Below are 6,405 nucleotides of genomic sequence, written 5' to 3' on the forward strand. Positions count from 1 at the left end.
AAAAAAAGAAAGATTGAGAAGTTAGAGGGTTGATATGTTGTGGGGTTGTTAACCAATGTCATAAAATAACGTGTACTTCTGTTTCATGAGAAACTATTTGTTCTGTAAGCCTTCACCTAAATTACAATTAAAAAAAAAAAAAAAGCCTGTACACAAATGTCTAAATTAACATAATTCATAATAACAAAAAAGTAAAGACAATTCAAACATCCATCAACTGACAAATGACAAACAAAATATGTTACATCCATACAGTGGAATATAACTCAGCAAAAAATATAAATGAAGTACAGGCAGTCCCCGGGTTACTTACATACAACCAGTAGTAATGAACCAACCCCCATAAAGCCTATTATATTAAAAATTCTAGATACAATGGTTCCTAATAACCAACAGGTACTACTTTGTGACGCATATCAAAACATTTTTATTATTACCGTTTTATTATGTTAAAGATGTTTTAACATATCTGAAGAATTTAATATTTTTATTGTGTAAAAAGGTACACTACACGCTATATACTAAAACATTTGACTAACTGATGTTAGATATGAATCGTACCTGTTTCGACCTATATACAAATTTGACTTAAAGACAGACTTAAGAATGGAACTCGTTCATAATCCAGGGACTGCCTTACTGAAAGAAGCCAGACATAAAAGGCCACATATGGTGTGATTCCACTTATATAAGATGTCCAAAATAGGCAAATCCAGCAGGTGGAGTCAGTAACTGCTAATGGGTACGGGGTTTCTATTTGGAGAGATGAAAATGTTCTGAAATTTGACAGTGGTGATAGCTGCACAACTTTGTAAATATACTGAACACCCGTGAATTGTACACTTTAATGGGATGAATTTTACGGCATTGAATCATACCTCATAAAGCTGTTATTAAAAAATAAAACTAGCTCAAGATCAATCTTAGCTGGTAGTTTTATCTCGCTGTGCAGAGGTAGTACACCTTCGTACACCAACTTTAAATTCTACTTTAAAAGCTGTAAAACTACCTACAAACACACATCTCTGACAAAGGTAAACATAAAGATTATAACATGATTACTAACTAGACAGTAGAGAAAAACTATCTTAGGTGAAGAGAAGGACAGCACACACTACACGGAAAGTCAGCACAACTACACTAAACCAAAAAGAAGTTTCCTGAATACAATCAAACACTTTGAGGGACAGAGTAGCAGGTGTAGGGGTCTGGGGACCACGCTTTCTGGGGACATCTAGGTCAAGGGTCATAATAAAGCTTATTAAGAAGATGTTCTGCATCCTACTTTGGTGAGTGGTGTCTGGGGTCTTAAAAGCTTGCAAGCGGCCATCTAAGACGCATCAATTGGTCCCAACCACCTGAAGTAAAGAAGAATGAAGAACACCAAAGACACAAGGAAAGTAGTAACCCAAGAGACAGAAAAGGCCACATAAACCAGAGACTTCATCAGCCTGAGACCAGAAGAACTAGATGGTGCCTGGCTACCACCAAATGACTGCCCTAACAGGGAACACAGCAGAGTCCCTGATGGAGCAGGAGAAAGGTGGGGTGCAGAACTCAAATTCTAGTAAGAAGACCAGACTTAACGGTCTAAATGAGACTGGAGGAATGCCGGAAAGCATCGGCCCCAGATTCTCTATCAGCCTAGAACTAAAACAATTTCCGAGGCCAACTCTTCAAACAGGGATTGGACCGGACTGTGGAACATAAAGTGATACTCGTGAGGAGAGTGCCTCTTAGCTCAAGTAGATACAAGAGACTAAACACGCAGCTTCTGTCTGGAGGTGAGATGGGAAGGCAGAGAGAGTTAGGAGTTGGTTGAATGAACATGAGGAATCAGGAGTGGAATGGAGGAGTGTGCTGTCACAGTACGGGCAGAGCAATTAGGGTCACATAACATTGTATGTATAAATGTTTGTATGGGAGACTAACCTGAAATGTAAACTGCATTTAAACTACAACAATAAACAACAAAAAAGATTATAGCATATCTGCCAGTTATTAGACTCCAAAATATTAGACTCAAATTTTTCACAAAGCTCAGAAAAAAGGCTAATCAGGGTAGTCTCAAGGGACGAACATAGTATGTTACTCCTTTTTCTCTTATCTATTTCATTAAAATTCCACTGCGTGGGTTGGAGAGGTGGTGGTGGAGATCATCCTCCAGGACCGACTGAGGGAATCATCGAAGCTAATAAGGACAACACAAAGCATGTTCTCAAGGAGCACTGGCCAGATAAAGAATTTACGGGAAAAAAAGCATGTATGATATACCACAAATATATATTAATACATAAATATTAACCGTAGCTATCTCCAAATAGTGGGATTTCAAGTGAGTTTATTGTCGTTGGTTGTCCTTGAGCTGGTTCTGACTCATGACCACCCCATGTACGGCAGAGCAAAACGTTGTCTAGTCCTAGGCCATCTTCGCGATCACTGTTATGTTTGAGTTCATTGTGGTCATCACTGTATTTTTAGTGCCTTCCAACCGAGAAGCTGATCTGACAGCACTATACCGGACAATATACTGTTGTGATTCATAAGATTTTCACTGGCTAATTTTCAGAATTTTTGTTTTCTCACAACTGGACCAATAAGCAACATCATGATAAATGGAGAAAAGACTGAAGTTGTCAAGGATTTCATTTTACTTGGATCCACGATCAACTCTCATGGAAGCAGCGATTAAGTAATCAGACAATGTATTACGTTGGGCAAATCTCCTGCAAAAGACCTCTTTAAACTGTTAAAAAGTAAAGATGTCACGTTGAAGACTTATGTGCATCTGATCCAAGCCACAGTATCTTCAATCACCTCATATGCATGCAAAAGCTGGACAATCAAAACAGAAGACTGAAGAAAAACTGATGCCTTTAAATTATAGAGTTCATGAAGAATACTGAATATACCATGGACTGCCAAAAGAATGAACAAATGTGTCTTGGAACAAATACAGCCAAAATGCTCCTTGGAAGCAAGGACAGCGAGACTTCATCTCACAAACTTTGGACATGTTATCAGGAGAGACTAGTCCCTGGAGAAGGACATCATACTGGGTAAAGTAGACGGTCAGTGAAAAAGAGGATGACCCCCAACAAGATGGACTGACAGTGGCTGCAGCAGTGGGCTCAAGCATGGCGGTGACTGTGGGGTTGGTGCAGGACCAGGCAATGTTTTGTTCTGTTGCACACAGGGTCACCCCGTTATACACAGGGTGCACCTGTCACCCTGTTATACACAGGGTGCACTGAGAACCAGGAATCAACTTAATGGCACCTAACAACAACAGTTTTCAGAAGGAGATCATCAGGCCTGCTTCCTAGTTTCTTATAGTTTTTGAATTGTTTTTATTTGGTATAATACTAAACCATCAATTAAAATGCCTGACAAATTCCTTATGAACCTAAAAAAGAAAAAAAATTTATGAAAGATTTTAAAAATGAGATTAATTAGTGAAATTACAAAGAAAACTATTCAGCTAAAGGAAGAGATCCAAAAACTTGAAACTCAGTTTTAACAGGCCACCAGAGACGTCTAGACTAATATTCCTGAAACAAGGATAAAATGTTCATCCATAGAGAATCCTGAGAATGATGGCCAGTTTTTAAATATCTCCTGCTCATTTCAAGTGAGCTCACAAGTTCCTTATGAACAACAAAAAAGACAAACACTTGTGAGGGGCTATCTAAGATACATCTATTGGTCCTATCCGGTCCAGAGCAAAGGAGAATGAAAAAAAAAAAAGACACAAAGAAAATATTAGTCCTAAGGACTAACAGACCACATGAACCACAGCCTCCACCAGCCTGAGCCTAGAAGAACTAGATAGTGCTACTACGCCCGGCCGCTCTGACAGTGATCACAATAGAGGGTCCCAGATAGAGCTGGAAAAAAATCTAGAACAAAATTCAAACTCACAAAAAAAGACCAGACTTACTGGTCTGACAGAGACTGGAGGAATCCCTGAGACTATCGCCCCTGGACATCCCACTCATTCAGAACTGAAGCCACTCCCAAAGTCCACCTTTTGGCCAAACATTAGACAGGCCTATAAAACAACAACACATGTGAGGAACGTGCTTCGTAGTTCAATCAAGTATATGAGACCAAATGGGTAACACCTGCCCAAAAGAAAAGACAAGAAGGCAAAAGGGGCAGGAAAACAGGACAAATGGACACGGGGAACCCGAAATGGAAAGGGGAAGTGTTGATACATTGCAGCAACTGCAATCAATGTCACAAAATTTGTGCAGAAATTTTTGAATGAGAAACTAATTTGCACTGGAAGCTTTCATGTAAAGCACAATTAAAAAGAAAAAAAGGGATAACCGCTCATCACTTTTGAAAAATAAAAGGTTGCCCAAAATGTGTTAAGATGGAAACATCATGTGCACATAAAGAATGAAGAAATGGAAGTGAAGGCTAGGCTGGTTCCACTAACCTAAGGAGTCACAGTCAAGATTCACACAGAAGTTTCTACAATAAAGATCAATGTTACTTAAATTCCTGACAGACTGCCTGAAGATGAGGCAAGCTGTAACTAAGTATTTCGAAGTCCTGAAACGGAGGTGAAAAGGTAGATTGTGTGGAGTATGATAAGCAGTCCCAGAGCACTCTCATCACATTCGTAGAAACTGGAGCTGCTGACAAAACTGTGAAAAAGAATATCCTCTTTATACAAATTAAAACCACCAAAGAGTTATTCTTTCCCAATACATAAACACGCTTGTAAAGTTTCAAGTATTTTCAGGAACATCTAGGAGGACTGTACTTCCGAGTAGAACGAAAGACATTCAGGTGGATGAAGAAATTATAAACAATTTATCAACAATATAGTTAATGTTTACTTTCAATTCATCTATCAATTCCATTTCACATTCCACATTCAGGGAAGACTACAGGTAGAAGTTGATATGGTCAAGTGTTCTCTAAACGTCAAATGGCATATTAAGAAAAATTCAGTAATAGAATTGGATGAAAATTACAGCTTCTTAGCTCAAATCATAAATGTCTGACAAAAATGAAAATCCTTCTCCTCAAAAATGAAAAAAAAAATTCAACTGTCCCACTTCTGTGTGTCTAGTTCTAGGCACAGAATTCATAAAGCTTGTTTTGTAAACTAAATTTGGCCTGATTCAGAATGAGTTTAATTTGAAATCTATGAAACTGACTGAAAACTGGTGTTTTAAAGCTTGTACATACTTAAGACAGAAATTTTCTAAAAATAATTATCACAGTATACAGAGTATATCCACACCAAAATGGTTAATGGACCATGAACCCTTACTGGTTATCTCTTTCACTAAAGCTCTTTAGCAAAACTATGACTATCCAACTTTTGAAACAGAGTACAGTACTACAATATTACTATTACTAGATTATAAAGACAAAGTTTTAAAATATGTAGTACTCATTTTTTTTTTTTTTGAGCGGGGGGACTGTTATTACTAGAATGACAAAAACATCAGCAATCAGTTATCAAAATTGGAATTAAGACTTACCTGGGAAAAGCTCCATAAAGGAACATAAATCATGAGAAGAAACAAGCAAATCATAGATTTTAAACATTTGCCAATACTACAGAAGTTAGCCTTACTTAATGCCTCAGAACTTTTTCCAGTGTTATATCTGTATAAGGAGCTATAGCTTAGACAACAGCAAAAGAACAATGATTGAAAGCCGTTGTACCCAAAGAACGGGGAAAAAAACCAATTTCTACTAATAGGGTGACTCAACTCGAAGAATGTAATCAGTGTCACTGAACTGTACTGTGCATACAGAAACTGTTGGACTGGTGTATATTGTCAACAACAAATTTTAAAATGCTAAGAACACCATTAAAAACAAAAACAGAAGGGTGACTGTATGTCCAAGTTTACCTAGGAGAACCCCAACTTATGCCTGTTGTCTTGTAGGAATTATTAATAGCTCTCCCTTTCACTCTTAAATATGTCCTATTTAGATCATAATAGCAACTGAGTGAATACACTATAGTCCCTATACAATGGAGAACTACAAAGCTAAAGCTGCTTTAACCCAAATTAAAAAAAAGGAAGCTCTGAACTGATATGGAACGATTTCCTAGATATATCGTTAGGTAGAGCAAGGTACACTAGTGTATTATGCAGCATACCATTTTTTTGTTAAGAAAGAGAAAATAAGAATTAATATGTGTATATATTACACACACAGAGAAGAGGAAGAGAGCACTTAGAGATGGAAGCAAGATATGAGTACTCTTTGAATATAGTTTTGAATTTTAAATCATGTAAATACTTAACATGTTTTAAAAATTAAAACAAAAAGGAAAAAAGCAAATCTTAACAATGAACACAAAAACAAACTTCCTACCAAACAGACAACATCAAAAAAAGTGCTGTTTTAAGGAACTTTTGATTACAG

The 6,405-nt window shown here is 37.3% G+C and overlaps 1 pseudogene; it reads left to right on the top strand.

Moving 5' to 3' along the window:
• Positions 1-4,334: 4,334 nt before the first annotated feature.
• LOC101355387 (N-myc-interactor pseudogene) lies at positions 4,335-5,090 on the top strand (annotated as a pseudogene).
• The last annotated feature ends 1,315 nt before the right edge of the window (positions 5,091-6,405 follow it).

This window comes from Trichechus manatus, unplaced genomic scaffold (genome assembly GCF_000243295.1).
Source record: "Trichechus manatus latirostris isolate Lorelei unplaced genomic scaffold, TriManLat1.0 scaffold00179, whole genome shotgun sequence".
NCBI lineage: Eukaryota > Metazoa > Chordata > Mammalia > Sirenia > Trichechidae > Trichechus > Trichechus manatus.